This window comes from Alosa sapidissima, chromosome 8 (genome assembly GCF_018492685.1).
Source record: "Alosa sapidissima isolate fAloSap1 chromosome 8, fAloSap1.pri, whole genome shotgun sequence".
NCBI lineage: Eukaryota > Metazoa > Chordata > Actinopteri > Clupeiformes > Clupeidae > Alosa > Alosa sapidissima.
Genome location: NC_055964.1, coordinates 356,949 through 377,260, shown reverse-complemented (window position 1 = coordinate 377,260; position 20,312 = coordinate 356,949).

Sequence of the window (20,312 nt, the reverse complement as noted above, 5' to 3'; positions counted from 1 at the left end):
CAAATGCCTTGTGTGTGCTAGAATGGGATGCATAATTACTTGAAAGTACTAAATGGAGTAAGTGACGAAAGCTAAACATCTAACCAGATCTGGTAGAGGCACATTATAGGGATACATGTCATTAGTTCTGACATTTCTTTTTCTTTTTGCCTTTTGTGATAGCAGAATGTACATTGTGTCACTGTCAAGTATGGTATTTATTTGTTTGCCAGATTCTAGGTTCATAGGGCAGGGACTGAGCCTGTAGTTCCATATGCATGGTAAGGTGCTCTATGAGAGTGTCATGGTGATGGTGCAAATAAGTAAGTGCAACAGAGACCAGCATAAAATAAATATGGACATGTAAGAGAATAATGTAGACAAGTAATATACAAACTATATCAGTGCAAGAATAAGTTGAAGTAATAGCCATTGGTCAAGTATTAAATAAAAAGAATTAATTGATAGGTGATTTGATGACAGTGTTTAGAGAATTGGAGTAGCTCAAAGAGAGAATGCGCTGAATAGGTCGGTCTGGTTCATAGGTGCGTATTTATTGCAGGTTCAAATCCAGTTTAATGCTATAAAGGGTGCAAAAATATAGCCTTTATTTGACATTTCTTTTGTCCGAGTGGTTGTAGTGTAGTGATCATGGGGTAAATATGAAATGCGTCTTCAAATCTGTCTAAAACAACTTGTTTATGAATGTTTGACAACTCCTGCAGCTGTTGTGAGCAATGTGAGCACGCACAAGGAAACCAGTAGGTGGGAAAAACCAGAAGGCACACAACACCGGTAAACAGGGCAGTGGTCTGCATTCAGAGGTGTTGCAAGCGGCAGTGTGATTGATAGGCCTACTGTAGGCCTAAGCTATTGGTTCCCAAAGGAGATTTTATTTGGGTCACCAGATAGTGGCAATTTATCAGGGGTGTTCAATAATGTGTTACAAGTAAAGGACATGAGTAAAAAAGCCTACCATATGAGGCTGACTTCTGCGCTTTAGAAGACGTGCTACGCCACTAGCTCCCCTACCCCATCATATTTCCATGACAGTAGCCAGCAGAGACAGGCCAGCAAAATTCCCGACACTTATTCAACAATGAAAATTTTCACAGTGGACCAACAATCTCCCTCGGAGTGCAGTGCCCATAATTTGCATCGGGGTACAGGGGTAAATTGAGACAAAAAACACTTAAAGTGTTGTGAATATTTTCCTTTCAAAATGCCAGGGGACACGAATCAATCAGAAGGAGATAGTAGGCTATACAGTATAAAAGTAGCCTACTTTATTATACATTCGCTAAAACGAATAGCAATTAGAATAGAAAAATTGGAAAAGAAATACACACATTTTCGCCAGTTGAGAACCCCCCCCCCCCCCCCCCCCCAACTCGAACTGAAGCATGATCTTCCAACAAAAATCTGCATTTCTAGGAGAGAGGGAGATAGAGAGCGCGCGCGTAAGTGACGATTATTTCTGGTGGTAATAATGGATACCTACAAGAATTGTTTCGAATAAGACAAAAAAAGACGTAGGCAACGAATTAAATGTTAGGTATCCGCATTGTAGGTTTCTGCGCACAGATATCCCGTGGGGGTTTGGACAGCGGGTTAAGTGAAATACATCAACCTATTCTGTTCTTGTTGTTTGCCTCACGATACAGCCCGTTGCCTACTAAAACTATAGAAAGCTCCAGACGAATAGACAAGATGTTTTGTGGTGCGTCGGGAAATGAGACATTTTACTTTTTATTTTTTCCCAAAAAGTGGGGTAGCCACTGGCCTCGTGACCCACGGACGTTTGACTCCCAAAGCACACTAAGATACTTGTCATTTTCCTTAAGTATAAGTATATATACTCTTGATCCAGTGAGGGAAATTTGGTCTCTGCATTTATCCCAATTCGTGAATTAGTGAAACACAAACAGCACGCAGTGAACACACAGTGAGGTGAAGCACACACTAATTCCGACACAGTGAGCTGCCTGCTACAACAGCGGCGCTCGGGGAGCAGTGAGGGGTTAGGTGTAGGGGTGTGACTTTCACAGAATCAGTGTCGAGGCTTCGAAGCACAAGTGTTCACATCATTCAAAATCCCCATGTCATGTGACCAAAGTTAAGTGAACCTTCGGTGCATTTCACCGGTGTCGGCAGGCGTGCCTGCCCGTTCAATTAAAAGTGTAGCTTTCTTTTAAGCAATAATCATGATGATGTAGTGGTTAGTGAGGGTGTTATTTTGCACGGTAGCCCAGGCTGCTCAAATGTGGTTCGATCCCCGTTTGATTTGTAAGGTATTGTTTCAGGTCGGTTTATGTTTTCTTACTTCACCATTAACCACACAGTTTCAACTAAACTCTCAGAATGGTCAAAAATCGAGAGTTTTTATAAGAAGAAAGTGATTTAGATACACATAGTGGCAGCAAAAAGATTCTCTTTATTGTGACTTCATGTGGTCTCCCATCCCACACAAAGACTGAACACAGGTAACACAGCGAGCCACGAACTTTAAAGACTACATTTCCAATACGAAGCATTTGACAGATTTGTTTCACCCTAAACAGCTCTGAGGTGTCGGAATTGTTTCAAAGCTTCGGAACAATTCGGCACAATTGCTTCGAATGTTTCAGTGTTTCATAAAGCCTCGCTTTGCCCATCCCTAGTTAGGTGCCCTTGCTCAAGGGCACTTCAGCCATTCCTACTGGTCGGAGTTCGAACCGGCAACCCTCCGGTTACAAGTCCGAAGCACGGCTGCCCTCTATAGACACTACACTAGACAGGCAACTGTGTACTGTTCCCAGAGCATGCTTTCTACAGGCTTAGGTCCTCCTCGATGAGGAGATTGCCCACGGATAATTTGCGACACAATTAATTAGTAGCCTATTATGGAACCGCGGACCTGATTAGAAAATATTCCTTAATTTAGTATTATCAAATAAAGAGACATGGGTAACACTTTACTTGACGGGTGAGTTCATAACACATTCATAGCAGCTGTTTCATGAGACATGACTCTAACCTGGCAATAGCCAGATGAATTTCGCTCCGCCTAGCTGCACTCATCCATCTGGAACCGATCCATTGAAGTGTTGCTTCAGAAGGCTGGGCCTAATCAAAAAATGCTTGCATATGATTGAATAAGCCGCTTGTCCGTCATCTATTGACGTGCTACTTCAACCACTCACATCGAAGCCAACCCGTGACGTAAAACAGACTCACAGTCGCTTCTACGCTATGTCACATCTATGAAACTCCCGTCCTGCGTCCTGATTGGCTAAACCATAAAGTTGGTTGGAGAAATCACTCTCAATGGAAGAGGATGTGAGTGAAGCTAGGCGGAGCTAAGCGGAACGACATTCATCTGGCTAAGGTCAGGTTAACATGACTCAACATTCATACCAAACCTTTCATGAATGTGGAAGACAGAACGACGACAACTTGTCAAAATAAAAGTCGACTTTTACAGCTTTGAGTCTATATGCGCCAGTATGCTACGGTATGGACCATAGCCTACCCAGCGTTTATTTGCACAATATTGAACCTGGAGATGACGTGTGCAGAAGCAACAAACAATGCTAATCAAAACAATAAGAACAAAGCGGATCCTTGCTGTCATTTGTTAGATATTGTCCAAATTATTTTTTATTTCAAGTCTAGACAGGTGAAATGCATGAATTTTGGCAAAATAATTGAAGAAATAATGGTCTGATTTTTTTTGTAATTTTCAGATTTTCTTATTTTTCACATAAGGGGCGGTATGCACCAACTTGGTTTAACTTTTAAACTGGATTAAATCATGGGTTAATGACTAATTATGTTGCACCAACTTTTAAATTGAGTTTAAATTAAACTCTGGATAAATTTAAACCCCAGTTAATCCCAGATTAATTTTCCACTTAAACCTAGATTAAATGCAAGTCCAGTACCAGTCATTTTAAACCCAGGATAAAGACGGCCCATTCTAATTTCGGTACCCCAGTACCGATGACGTTCAGTCAATAACTCCGCCATATCCCAACCAATTTTATCAATGAAAACTTCACATCATAAGGCTTTCTGGCGATATGATTGGTTAAGGGATTTGTGGCGCGAATATCTTTTACTACGTGAAGGAAAAATCAAGAGTTGACGTCTCCCTCCACTAGAGGAAAAACAGCAGGAAGCACTATGCATGGTTGATCTTGACGTCGTCTAAAGGAGAAACTACTGCATCATCTGAGGTAAAAACAAGTCCTTTTATGTTATTATTACTTGTTATCCATGTTATTATTTCAAAATCGTTTTTAAAAGTTATTTTTGCTGGTAATTACACCTTGTATGCATGGCCGTAACATAATGCGTGTGTGTTCACTTCAGCTGATGACAGCTGGTATTTTAGCACACCGTAATCTTTAGTAAACTCATCATTTTCAGTCATTTTGGGGGGTTACTATATGTCAACCAAGATTACAGACCTACTAAGACTGACACTTTAACGATTTGTTCTATTTTGAACGATGTTGCTTGCTTGTCATCTGATAGAAAAGTTAGGTAACGTTAGCATCAGGAGAGGCTGCAACATGTCCTTGACGCGTAGTCGCGATAAAGTTCACTCCCGTTCATGAAGACTGCCAACTTTATGTCAAGTACACCTAATCGGTATTTTATTGTTAAATAAACCTTTCATTCCTTCGTAATATGTATAGCACAATTTACAGTTGTTTGTAGCCAAGTTGCTTAGCTTACTTAGATAGAAACATCTGACATGAATGACAACGTTAATGTTACGTTACCGACGTGAAGACTGTGTTGATCACCGATGGTGTAACGTAAGGATTTTATTCATTGACTGCTGTTTTCATGAATACATGACTGAAGATTTGTTATAAATGTGTCTTAGTATTGTTTAGCTTTTAGGCTGTAAGGTTGGCTGCTACGATTATGAGGTTTTTGGGTGGCTAACTATGATGGGAGCTCATACACCCAAGCCTACTCGTCGACACATTATTTTCTAAGGGGGTGTTTTGTCTTTACGCAACTGCAGTAGCCTATGCACGGTGTGTATGTGTATGCATGCTGACTCATGTTAATGAATCAATTTTTGCTTGTAAGCTGGTATGCTATGTATGGTTTAGCCAAGGCAATAACACTTACTGTAGTGAGCTCTGAGACTCTGTTACCTCTCCAAGCAATATTGGAGTCCTCCAGTGACAATAATACTTAGTGAAAAGAGTCATGGTTGGTGGTGATTATGTGGAAGTAATGTAAAATAAAACTACCTACTACCTAACAACCTATTCACTATCAGACCTGTGATTTTTTTGTTTTGTTATTTTAGATGGAGGGAGAGAAGTACGTGCAACTGGGGTGAAAGCAGCCGACTGCTGATGGCAAATATGACCCCAAGGACCACGATGGCATGGACATGGGTAGCTTCTGGATGAAGAAGAAGACAATGATGTGCTACAGATCTGACCGGAGGAGATAATCTCCCATCATCCTCAGCTGGGTAAGCATGTTTGTGTGTGTGTGTGCGTCCATCTCGGCGCAAGCACATTTCTGGTTGTGATAAGAGTCTTGCTTATAACAATAATGAGAGGCATTATAGTGATAATTCAATTTCTATATTTCTTATCTGACAATTTCTTTATTTTGAGTTTGGTCAAGTCCCATGTCAGGTAGAAAGCATACATTTTGCCTGTCCTTCCAACACATACAGAGACACCAACTCCAATAGCAATACCATCGTCTGCTAGGCTTAGATGGACACACAAACACACACACACACACACACACAACCATGCCACAGCTGTGACAATGCACACACCACAGATCTGGTGTGAATGTGGCGTTAATGTATCACCTTATATGTAGGGCAAATGATATCGATAATTATATATTGTATCGATTTATATGCTGTATGGTTGGTAAATGTATTGAATTTCTTCTATTGTTTTAATTGTTTATATATATGTGTGTGAATGTTAGTATGAATTTATGTTTTGTTCACCATGTAAGATTTGTTGATCTTTGTTATACTGTTGTCTTGTCATTCTTGTAGTTATATTAGTTACTGCATGTTTGTAAACAGATGTTTATGTTATTTACCTGAAGTTGTTGTTCCTGGTTATTTAATCACATTGTTTAAGACTTTTCTAAAATAAAATTATTTATTTCCCCTTTCGTAAACCTAACACATGTGCCAGTGTCTCTAAATTCTTGTTTTCATAGTAGAATGAAGCACAGCCTTTATCTGTCCTCCCCACAATTGATTTAGCCTCCTCAGAGTACAGTAAGACATCCCATATTGAGCTTGTTTTGATGGTAAAACATCTTATTTTTTTTTACATGACCATTATATCTGTATTTTAGGTCAGATGCCAAACCGGGAAATGAAAACATTCTACTCTTTAAAAATTCTACTTGTTACTGTTATGAGTAAATTCATCATAACTTCTGAACCAAAGGTGATAAATTGATTCTGTTTTTTTCACTGAGGAGAACACAACACTGGCTATCCTTTGCACACTATATCTACAACAGACATTAGGTGAAAAGAAAGATTCATCTTGACATTGATATTTTCATGTTTTTTGATGTTGTTGAATTTTGAAGGTTTTGTTTAAAAACAATGTGTGGTAAACTCAAATGTATTAACTATGATGTGTGCCATTTTAAAGGGCTAGTTTTCCTGATTACAATGGTGGGTATATCTTATCTCTGTCATGTGTAGCATGGCCACACAATAAGCCTTTTTGTCTCACAAGGGCATCAAGTATGAAAAAACGGAATGTTTCATGCCGTCTGCAAAGGTCTAATAAATTTATCATAACTTTTGAACAAAAGGTGACACATTGATTCTGTTTTTATCACTGAGTAGAGGACAAAATTGTGAATCTCCCATAGACTCTATGTTTTTCTCTATCTACAATAGAAATTGGGAGAAAAATGAGATTAATCTTGATAAACTGATATTTTCGTGTTTTTTGGGGTTGAATTTTAAAGATATTTTTTAAAAATTATGTATGTTGAGAGTTGTAGAGAGGTAGTGATTATTTTTCTTCTACTAAAAACAAAGTTTTGTATTTCTGTTTACAAGCGTCAGTGTTCAGTGCGCTGCCATTTTGGATCTCACCCAAAGTCTCGCGATATTCTCCACCTTTTCCAATGGCAACCTCTTCATTCTGGACGTTATGTCATCTGAACCCAGCAAGAAACGCACTCGTGACTACTCAACAGAGACTGAACCAGAATCACCTACCGCTTGCGCTACTTCTACATCCATCGAGGTCAGTTTACTACAATCCATAAACAACAAACTTGCAATACTGGAACATCTGCACGCAGATATTAAGGACTTAAAAGCCAGCCTCGAATTTTCCCAATCACAGATCGACACACTCGCATTAGAAAACCGTGGACTCAAAGGAAATATCACAAACTTATCCGACCATGTTAATCAACTCACCAACGAAAATCAGATCATGAAAGAAACAATCCTAGACCTCCAGTGCCGCAGCATGCGCGATAACCTCATTTTTTCCGGAATTCCCCTGCCAACTTCTAAAGATACATCCGACGACCCAGAGAAAGCAGTTAAAGAATTCTTGCAGTTATCTCTCAAACTACCGCCAGAAACAGTTGACAAGATTACCTTCCACCGTGTACACCGTCTCACTTCCAAAGACAATAAAAAACCTCCTCCAATTATCGCCAAGTTCGAACACTTCAAACACAAAGAACTCATCAAAAGCAAAGGAAAATAACTGAAAGGCACTTCATTCGGACTAAACGACCAATTCCCACAAGTAATACAGGAAAGAAGAGCAGCCCTCTTGCCCATAATGAAACAACTCAGGCAAGAGGGCAAACGAGCAGCACTGTCAGTCAATAAACTGTATGTCAATGGAACTCTGTATCGCAACCCCAATATCACCACCTGGCTATAGCACATCATACCTCATGCCAACATTCATCTTGATTATAACATTGTCACCCTCAACTCTCTCTCTAACCCACTGCCTACTGATGCTTGGATCACCTCTCTCTTCTCTCTTCTTATGTTTCACTTATTTTGCTCCCCCTACCCACCCATTCTCTTTTGCTCTCTCAATGTTTAATGTTATTCATGGTGTTTTGTCTATACATGTTTGCTTGTGTGTCCTGTCTGTTTTTGTTTATTATGTCTATAGGCTAAAGTCAAATTATGATCTGTATGTTTTCAATGCTAAACAGGAAATTTTCATGCTGTCACCACTCCAGAACCAAATTCCTACCTCTTTATGCTCTATATTCTTCTCAGCCCCTACCCTTTACATCTCATTCGCACACCACATTACATACCTATTCCTCCACCCCCCCTTCCCCCTCTCCTATCTAACTGACACCTGCACACACTCTCACACACACAATACCCATCTTATCAAACATTTTCATAACTGTATAATCACAACATGATACCACTTACATTCCTGACCTGGAACATCCGTGGGATTGGATCTCAGGCAAAGAGGCTCAAAATCTTAAATCATTTGGATAGTTTAAAAGCTGACATATGTCTCCTACAAGAAACTCATCTCTCAGAATCAGACTACACCCGCATCAAATCAAGACAATTCAATCACATTTTCTCATCTCATTACAATACAAAACAAAGGGGAGTTTGCATTCTGATTAACAAAAAATCTCATTCATCCATAACGCCACCATCACAGACCCAGAAGGATGTTTTGTCATCATAAACATCTCAATTCACAATACCCCTGTAACAATTATGGCCTTAATACAGACAACCCAGTTTTCTTTCAGAACCTCTTCACCTCCATCTCTATCTGGCTGTCCCATCATAATTGCAGGCGACTTTAATACAGTGTTAGACCCCACAATTGACAGATCTGATCACTCTAAAAGCAAACGAATCTGGCAATCCACAAAAACAATAAAACAGTTCATGAGCGATTCTGGCCTTGGCGATTGTTGGCGGCTTCAGCACCCAGACTCCAAATGCTACTCTTTTTTCTCTCTTTTTTCACTCCTCCTATTCCCGTATTGATTATTTTCTAACCAGCAACTCTATAACGAAAAATATCTCTGATTCAACAATTCATCCCATAGTCATTAGCGATCATGCCCCAGTTACAATTAAATGGAACATAACGAACCAACAGCGACCAATTAGCAAATGGCGTTTTAATACATCCCTCTTACAAGACCCAAATTTCATCAGTTTTGTTGGGAGAGAGTGGGCATTCTTTCTAGAAATGAACGGCTCCCCTGAATCATCTCCTTCCCTTCTGTGGGAAACAGGAAAAGCAGTACTCAGAGGAAGAATCATCTCATATTCAGTATACAAAAAAAAGAAGGAAAATGAACAGGAAGTAGAACTCTAAAATTAAACAGTTAGAAGAAACCAATGCAAGCAACCCAACTGAAGAAACACAGGCAAAACTTAGGAAACATAAATTCAAACTCAATGAATTACTCAATAAACACACTCAATTTATGATTCACCGTCTAAGGCAGGAAAACTTCCACCATAGCAATAAATCAGGTAAATACTTAGCAAATCAAATCCAACGTAACAAAGAAAAATCAACAATCCCGGTCATAAAGAACTCAGCAGGGAAGCTAACCAGCTCACCTGAAGAAATAAATCATGTTTTTTACCAGTTTTACAATAAACTATATTCTTCAGAAATAAACCCCAACCAGGAATTCATAGACTCTTTCCTAAACAGCATCAAATTACCACAACTCAATGAGACCGAAATAAAAAACCTGGAATCACCTATAACTAAACAAGAACTGTTTGATGCCCTGAAACAGATGCCCGATAATAAAGCACCAGGTCCGGATGGCTTTCCTGCTGAGTTCTACAAACAATTTTGGACCATCTTAGCTCCACTTTTCATCAGAATGATTAATGAATCAAAAAAGAAAGGACGTCTTCCAACTAGTTCCACCACAGCCTCAATTTCACTGCTCCTCAAGCCCAATAAGGACCCAACATTGCCATCCAGCTACCGACCAATCTCTCTCCTCAATGTGGACAATAAGATAATCGCAAAAATGCTAGCATACAGATTAGCAGAGGTCACCCCATCCATTATCCACCCAGACCAAACAGGCTTCATTAAAGGTAGAATTTCATCCACCAACACCCACAGACTGTTAAATATAATGTATCACTCCACACAATTTCAAGATAATACCATCATAGCAACTCTGGACGCAGAAAAAGCTTTTGATAGGGTTAACTGGAATTTCCGGTTTTCCACATTAGGGAGGTTTGGCTTCGGGGAGTCGTTCATTAACTGGATTAAACCTATACACCTCTCCTTCAGCCACAGTAATCACCAATGGACTAACATCACAAAGTTTCACTCTTCACCGGGGAACTAGACAGGGGTGCCCACTCTCCCTCTCACTATTTACAATCTTCATTGAACCCCTAGCAGCTGCCATCCGTCAGAACCCTCTCATCAAAGGTGTCCAGACTCCATATATGCATCACAAAATCAGCCTTTATGCTGACGACATTCTTCTCTTTCTTCAAGACCCCACAACATCAGTAGAAGAAACCATCAAACTCATTGACACATTCTCTAAAATTTCTGAATAATCAATCAATTGGAATAAATCTGCAGTTCTCCCATTACATCCCAACAGCTGGGATGTGACCGCCAACTCTTCACCTATCCCACTCTGCACTAACTATATCACTTACTTAGGGATAAAAGTCTCCCCCAGGCTGTCAGACTTATTTAACCTAAATTATTCCCCTCTACTCACTTCAATAGATGATGACCTTCAACGCTGGAAGAACCTCCCATTATCCATCACGGGCAGAATCTCAGTAATCAAAATGACAATTACTGCCCAAAATAAACTATCTATTCTCTCTATTCTCTCCAAAGCCCCAACAATTTCATCTACTCTGACAGCCTGGTGGAGATTCTACCACATCACTGATTCACCTATAGCACCATCAATTCGCACCCCGATTTGGAATAACCCAGATTTCACCGTCAATAAAAAAACACTTAACTTTCACACATGGATGTGAAAGGGCATCACTCACCTTCAACACATTCTTCAAGACAATAATCTGGCCTCATTTTCCTGTTTGGTCCAGAAGCACGGCATCGAGAGTAAACACTTCTTACAATACCTGCAAATTAAATCATCTATCCTAGGAAAAATTAACATCCAGACAGCTAACCTTGACATTCCCCCACCAATCTCAGAGCTGCTTAATATTCCCTCTCCCAAAAAAATACTCTCCCAAATTTACAAAATTATATCTCATTCAGAAAAAACAATTGGCCTGCCATATCACAAATGGGAATCAGACTTATCAATTACTCCCGGTGCCGACTTCTGGACCAAAATGTACAAAAACATCTACCTCATGACAAAGAATAGTAATCTACAACTAATACAATACAAGGTTCTTCACAGATTCCACTTCACTGCACATAAATTACTGCACGTAATAGATACATACATTCATGCGGTTTGGCATTGCAATCAATCATCTGGGTGAGTGTCACAAAATCTCTCTCTTCCATCTTTGGCTGTCACATCCCAGCATCCCCTTCCTTATGCATACTTGGTGATACATCCACAGTCAATTTAAGCAACTCCTGCAATAAAACACTGCTGGTAGCGCTGACTATCGCCAAGAAAACAATCCTCATGAACTGGAAATCTAAGAACAAAGCTCACATCACTCATTGGAAAAACTTGTTAACAGACTATATATCATTAGAAAACCTATCAACTACAACTTGGTACCCCTTTATCACCTACTTACAGTCCTGACCCTCTTTGCCTGAGTTCCATCTCCACACCATCATAACACACTTCATCAACAGATACACATATCATCGAACACTGGGCAGGGGAGGGTAGCTGGGACTATTATTGTTATTATTATTATTATTAGTAATATAAATAGCATCCCCTTCTTTCCCTCCCCCTTTTATTTACATTCTCTGATAAAACTTTACTAATTTCACTCTTTCTCTCTGCCTCTCCCATCGTTATTCTGATGGGGCCCCATTGGATGGCTTGGGAGACTCGGTCCTAGCGGGTCGCTGTGTGGTTTTGGCATTGGTTGGGTCCTGTGGGTTATCTATTGGCCCTGGGCCCCCGGTGTGCACCCCCATTCTTGTGCATGTTGTAGTGTTGCATTTTCTGTAATGTCAATGATGTTTGCAAATAAAAAAATTATGTATGTTCTCCTCAAACTTATTAATTATATTTTATACCATTGAAAGGGCTATTTTTCCTGATTACAGTGGTGGGTATATTGTATCTCTGTCATGTAGCATAATCATACAATAAGCCTTTTTGTGCCATAAGGCCATTGAGTATGATTAAATGGAATGTTCGGCATAGTCTGCAAAGGGTTAATTCAAACCACCCCTGGAGGAGGTTTAAGTTAGAAGTTTTCAGTGGTACCAGGGATGTAGTCAAGGCTAAACGCAATTAAACGCAGTTTATCCACCTCTGTACTGACAGAAATAGAGTTTATCCACCTCCTGATAGAGTTTATTTACCAAATGCAAGTTTTACAATTCCGAAATCACACTGCATTATCCAACAGTACACTCATCAACTCTCACTGAGACATTTAATACCATTGAACCATCATCAAACAGGCCCTGAATGTCTTTTTTAAACTCTTAATTCCATGTCACTGCACACACCTTGATCATGGTTATAGTTTACCCACCTATTTTATTTTATCACTAAACTCCTGGTACCGAGTGGTAGGCTACTGACAAGATGGATTTTTGACAACAGCCATCCGTGCACTATTGGAGAGAGGGGGATAGGTGGATAGTGAGTGACAGTGGCTATTGCAGGTCACACATACCTGACATGAGGATGAGGAGGTGGGAGATATGCAAATTCTGCAAATTCCAATGGAAATGCTGTAAGAACATCGATTAACTTAGCCTATATGACAAATTACTCATCTAAACAAGGAGAAACTCATGGGACTTCTATTCTAAAATGCAATATTTATTAGAAATTAAAATATATTAATAGAAAAACAGTAAACAAGCATGTGATATGGTTACATCATTTCATTAAGGAGAGCCTCAAGGGAGTATTTCCTTGTGCAATAGCATTTTCAATGTCCAAAAGAAACCGCTCCTTCTTCTCAAATCGCGTATTTCGTGGTGGGTAGAGAGCTTTTTGATGATTCTCAGAAGGTCTAACAATACTGTCATCTATTAAAAACACAAACACACAATGGTATTGTCATTAGATCAGTTGCTGTTCTAGCACATCATTCACAACACTTCTACTTGTCATTTGTTTTGCATCATCACAACAAATGCTAAGAACTATAACAATCATATAAATGACAGCTACATCCACTCATCCAGTTGTGAGTAAAGTGAATGCAGAGATTCAACACTGCATAGAATGCAGAACTTAGGGTATATGCACAAGTTATACATTGGGTACTTATGCGATATTTATTTGTTTTTGCAGAATATCAATCAATGAATCAATATAATTTCTAGTTTAGTGAATAAAGTATGGCTAATGAGGAGTGGGATATGTACATTGCAACTACAGGATTGGATATATAGCTCTTAGAAAATACCAGCTAGTCTAGTTAAGGTGGTGTGATAAGAATGTCATAGTTGGCATGAAGTTCAATTTAACTACAATGCTCAAATCAGAGCTTGACTCATTCTTACAGACACAAATTCTGGAAATATATGAGAGACACTACAGGAGGCCTTGCAATTTTTTGTTGTTGTTATGACCAAGGACATGGACTAACGTTAGCTTCTTGTTCATGGCCTAGCATAATAATGCCAATTTAGACCACCTAGCTAGCCAATCAACACACCACCGACTTTCTTGCTGATTAACTTAAGGCACAGGATTTTTTTGAGTCGTGACTCGTTTCGGGAAATAATTGAAGACAAAAAACTGACAGCACGACCTCAGAGATGGAGGAGGCGTAGTGGTTGAAACGATCTGAATGTTGTTTGGATCAGATTGCTCCCCTTTTCAACACGACGATGAAAGGCGAACTGGATACGACAGACTTCGTCTGCAAACAACCGGTGTTGTTAACTTATATGACGATAGTATTTTGTTAATGTAGGTTAAATAACTGTAATGCGTCTTTAGCGACCTTTACCGTTACACATTTCCTAGGGATGTTTGAACACTGACAAATTCTTGTCATAAGTTATTTATCTTACCAACAGTAACTTTGAGCTTTACCTTGAATAACACAATGGGTCTCAGAAAAAGATCAAGGCAACAAATACACATCATTAGCAATATTTGGAACCCTATATACTTATTAAGACTATTTAAGGAACATTAAGACATTTTTGATGACATGAGTAAGAACACATTCAGCAAACAAGCATCTAGTATAGTATAGTATATATACTCTTTTGATCCCGTGAGGGAAATTTGGTCTCTGCATTTATCACAATCCGTGAATTAGTGAAACACACTCAGCACATAGTGAACATACAGTGAGGTAAAGCACACACTAATCCTGCCACAGTGAGCTGCCTGCAACCACAGCGGCGCTCGGGGAGCAGTGAGGGTTTAAGGTGCCTTGCTCAAGGGCACTTCAGCCGTGCCTACTGGTCGGGTTTCGAACCGGCAACCCGAAGCGCTAACCAGTAGGCCACGGCTGCCCAAAGGTTCATTGGAGAATGCAGGAAATCGTTGCCACATTTTGAAAAGAAAAAAAAAAATCCCACATGCAGGATTGTGTTTTTCCTCTTAAAATGGTCACGTGAGTTAAATGAAAATTTCCTCAATAGTAAACTTAAAAGATTTACATTATGTATTCTCTGCTGTTTGAAAATAAAACTTTCATAATAGCATTTTGAACATATGCAGAATTGGCAACATTTGGAAAATGAACTTAAGATCAATGTTATGCATCAAGAATAAAAAAAATCTCTTAAAATTATCCTGAGGTAGGCTTGTGTTTTTACATTTGGACATTACAATTTGAAGATGTCTGAGACATTTTTTAACATTTAAATGTAGTAATCGACATACAATTACAAAACAAACACCACAACAAAAAAATACAATAGAAACAAAAAGACAGTGTAAAGTATAATGAAACAGTCTGACAGATAGACAAATAGAGACAAAACAATAATAATAACAAAGAACCCAATAAATAAATAAATAAAAAAGGGAGGGGGGTGACCACTTATTAAAAGCTGTTGTGATTTTGACTAGTTGCATCAGTTGTGTTGTCTGGTGCAAAGACAATGCTAATGGCTCAATTGCAATAGCAAACAACAGGGGTGACAGAGGATATCCCTGTCGTGTGCCACGGGAGACTGAGAAGAGCTCAGACGAAACATTTTTCGTCCTCACTGAAGACATAGGGGCTACAACAGGCTAGTGATATAAAGTTTTGTCCAAAGCCAAACTTTTCTAATGTATAAAACAAATACCTCCACTCCACCCTGTCAAACGCCTTTTCGGCATCTAATCTAGACGACCACTTCAGGTGTAGCAGACTGTGAGGGATGGTAGATTATGTTGAAAAGTCGACGTATGTTAAAAAAGGAGAATCTGTTTTTAACAAATCCAGTTTGGTCTGGAGAAATTATATGTGGAAGTATGGATTCCAGACGTGTGGCCTTTGCTAAAATCTTAAAATCTACTGGCAGAAGAGACACAGGCCGGTATGAACCACAAGATTGGGGGTCTTTGTTTTACTTAAATAGCAATGTGATAGAAGCCACTTCCTGATTCAAATCCATTCATTGTACATATCTAATAAAAGTGGTACCAACTCAGCAGAAAAAGCTTTATAAAATTCCACTGGGAACCCGTCAGAGCCAGGGCTTTTGTTGGTTTGTAAAGCAGATATATAGCTGTTGCAACCTCTTCACAAGATAGTGGACGATCTAGAGATTCCATGGTGGCTTGGTCAATCTGGGGGACAGTAATATCTGTAAAAAATTGCTCCATCTGAAGGAGGGTGCAGTATGCTCAGAAGTATATAATGATATATAGTAGTCTCTAAAAACACTGTTTATTTCTAAATAGTCCCGGGTAACCCCATATTGTGTTTTAATTTCAGAAATTACATCAGAAGCAGAGAACTGTCTGAGTTGGTGAGCAAGAAGCCGATGCGCCTTCTCACCAAACTCATAGTATGAATGCCTGGACTTAAGTAGCATTTTTTCCATATCAGTTGATGTAAATGTGTCAAATTCTGCCTGTAGAAGAAGACGGTCTTTAAGAAGATTAGGTGATGGGCCACTGGCTATCTTGACTGTCAGATTGACTATCAATCTGACGTATTTGATCAGTCAAGCGGTTTATTGTCTGTGTGCGCTGCTTTTTTTCTTATGATGACAAAGATATTAACAGACCCCTCATGAAGGCTTTAAAAGCTTCCCAGACTGTACTATGGGACACATCTGACGTAGAATGTGTTTGTATGTAGACTGCAATGTTAGTGGCAATGACATTAACCATATCTTCATCTAAAAGCATACTTGTATCAAATCTCCAGCGTGGATGAGCTACAGGTATATCGTCGAATTTCAATTTGAGGGAGAGTGGTGAGTGATCTGAAATAACAATTGCTTCATATGTGCAAGCCCTGACTGATGGGAGAAGCTTCTTGTCTAAAAGAAAATAATCTATACGGGAGAAGGTTTGGTGAACATTAGAAAAAAAAGTCCTGTTTATCGTCTTTGCCGATCTGGATATAGTTATTTGTCTTTTGGATGATCTATCTAACATTGGATCTAAGCATGTGTTGAAGTCGCCTCCAATGACAAAAAAGCCCTCATCATCATAATTAGGCGCATACACATTGGCCAGCACTACAGGAGTATTGAATAAAGTTCCAGGCACAATATCATATCTCCCATTTTTATTTGATAGCAGCCCCCCTAGCCCTACTATTGAAAAGAGAGTGAAAACTCTGGGAAACCCACCTTCTTCTCAATTTCACATGATCAGCGGGAGACAGATGTTTTTCTTGAAGAAATGCAATCTGTATGCAATACCTTTTTGAGTTTACTGGGCCGACCTAGTCCTTTAACATTCCAGCTAGCAAAATTAATGCAAGCCATGTTATCAGAAAAAAACATACTGTTAGACTCTGTTCCACAGCAAAGGTAAAGCAATATAGATACTGTGGCCAAAACAACACATTAAGTGGTTTAAAACAACATATACAAACACAAAAACAAATCACTACATTAAGCCCACTATTCCCACCCAACCAAGCACCCCCCCAACATGGGCGCAAACTCACTCCATACCCCAACATGAAGCTTTAACCCTAGCTTTAAAGCTGTGTAACCACAGCTGTATGCAAACCGTCAGCGGAAGAAGGCAAACGAAACATTAGCCTACCTTCAGGTGTCAGACCAAAAAAATAAATAAAATAAATAGCTAGATCCATGCTTAAACACCAAATAAACGCGCGGGATACAGGCCTATAGCCTACCTAATCACCAACATGCAACGTGTGTGAATAATCGTATCAAAAAAACATTTGTCAAGGCATTCATAATGTGCCAACCATTACAGAGAAAGAAGAGAGGAGTTATTAAGCATTAACCTTTACATTCAGAAGACATAGTCCATCGCAGTAACCGTTAGTGACCATCAATCCGGACTTGGGGACTTAGACGAGGCAGACTAGACATAGTCCATAGCCTTCTCTGGATCTGTGAAGCAACGCTCCTCTCCGCCAGGCATGGTGATTCTGAACGTTGCCGGGTCTCTGAAGCCAAACCGGGCGCCCGCGATGTTTTGTAGAATCTTCCTGACGTCGTTGAAAGCCGCCCTTCTCTTCGCCTTTCCAGCGGTCAGATCTCCAAAGATGTGTATGGCCTTTCCGTTGTATGTGAGGTCTCCCCTCGGGCTCGGCGGAGAATCTGTTCCTTAATATGGAAGAAGTGCACCCTGAGAATGAAGGGTCTGGGTGGTTGCCCCGTCTTCTGCTTAGATTATGATAGTCGATGAGCTCGGTCGATAAGAGGTTGATCTTCGAAATCAAACAAGTCTTTTTAGGAGGTTGGAAATAAATGTTGTCGGAGTTCTGCCCTCTTCCCCTTCCGCAATACCGACTATCCTTAGGTTGTTTCTCCTCGACCTGTTCTCTAGATCTTCACATTTACATTGAAGTGCACGAATCTCACCTTTCAGTGCACTCATTGTTTCGGCTAAGCCATCGCTAGTTTTTGTTGCAGAGTCCTCTACCGCAGCTAGACTCTCCTCTTGTAGATTGATGGACTGTTGCAGGGCCCCTGTTGTCGTACACAGCTCAGACTTAACAGCGGCAATATCAGTTTGAAGTCCCTTTACTGCCGCCTCAATTGAGTTACAAATGTCCGCTTTCATAGATTGAAGCATATCTCTGAGCATAGTTGCCGTTACCTCCTCTTCCTCGTTAGTGTTAGCGTTTTGGTTAGCAGAAGCTCCACGCAACGATTTTGGCTTAAGTTTACCTGTGCCCGACATTCTTGGGACTGAAAACTTTCTAAACTTACTAAATTGTTGTTTCGAGATATGTTATAAAAGTCCCTCAGCTATTTCCAAAGTAAAACATTGGCTAAATGGTCATTTTTAAATGCTAAATGGACGACACAACACTGGTGGGCCTCATCACTAAGGGCGATGAGGCTCACTACAGAGAAGAAGTAGACCTGCTGGCTAAATGGTGCAAAGACAACAACCTCCTGCTAAATGTCAGCAAGACCAAGGAGATTGTTGTCAACTTTCAGAGAGGCCACAAACAACTGCCACCACTGTCCATCGACGGAGATGCTGTGGAGAGAGTGAGCAGCACAAAATTTCTGGGGGTGCACATCAGCAACGACCTCTCCTGGACCACCAACACAGCATCACTGGCGAAGAAAGCCCAGCAGCGCCTCTACTTCTTGCGCAAATTGAAGAAGGCAAGTGCCACGCCTCCTGTCATGACTACATTCTACAGAGGGACCATCGAGAGCATCGTCTCCAGCAGCATCACAGTGTGGGGCGGAAGCTGCACAGATCAGAACAGGAAGACCCTCCAGCGCACTGTTAACACAGCTAAGAGGATCATTGGAGCACCACTCCCCTCCCTGCAGGACATTTACACCACCCGCCTCACCCGCAAAGCACTAATGATTGTCAAGGATACAACCCACCCTGCACACGAACTGTTCAGCCTCCTGCCCTCTGGAAAGCGGTACAGGAGCCTCCGCTCCCGCACCACCAGACTGGCAAGTAGCTTCATCCACCAAGCAATCAGGATGCTGAACACTCTACCCACTCTCCCATCACTGACAGCCCCCCCCACCCACCAGCCAACCAGGAACCTAGGAAACTAGGATCCTGTCTACCAAACCCCCCCCCCCCCCCCCCCCCCAACACCGCCATGTGGAACTGCACTGTGACTGCGCAGCCAAACGTGTTGCTGCTTCACATCAAGCCTGATATACTTACTGCAGTAATTACTTATAATTACTGCATACTGCATATCAATGTAAATATACAGGTCACACAAGCACAAGTTTAAACTTCATGTAACTGTTAAGACTATAGAAATATACAACACAACTACCTCTTTTTTTTTATATATATATGTCCTATATTTCTATTTTGATACATACATGTTCTATATTTCAGTCTTGCACTTTAATTTAATGTTTATTGTCTATGGCTATGTCCATAGTATGTCTATGTCTGTATTTAAAGCATGTCTATGTCTGCATGGGAAAGTAAGAAACGAAATTTCAATTCTTTGTATGACCAGTGCATGTAAAGAAATTGACAATAAAAGCCGACTTGACTTGACTTGACTTGATTTTTGATCGAACGAAATTCCACCTGTTGGGAGCTCCTGAAAATCACGTCTGCATCTCACCAGCACAGTATAGCGCCCCCCAATAATAAGATTTTAAAGAAGAAAAAATATAAACACACTACAGGTAGGTGAGAGTAGAGAGGCAAATGGGGTAGGCTTCTGAAGTAGCTACAGTCAAACTGCTAAATAGATTTGGCATTCCAAATTTAAAGGGTAACCATTTGTACAGGTCTTTCTATTTAAATGTCTAAAACGTAGCATGAACCCTTTTGTGGCTCCAGAAGAAACTGCACATAATCTGATAAGTATCTGATGCTGTATTGATTTCATCATCATCATATGTTCAACAGTGTCATAGGGCAAAGACAAGTGAAATACTTTTTAAAAACTTGCACCCACTTTACCCATAATGCAATTTAGCAACTGTGTGACATGGAGGTAATTTATCATCTTAGATGCAGCTTCCTCTGAGCCACAACATAATTTATACTACTTTTTTTACATATGTAGT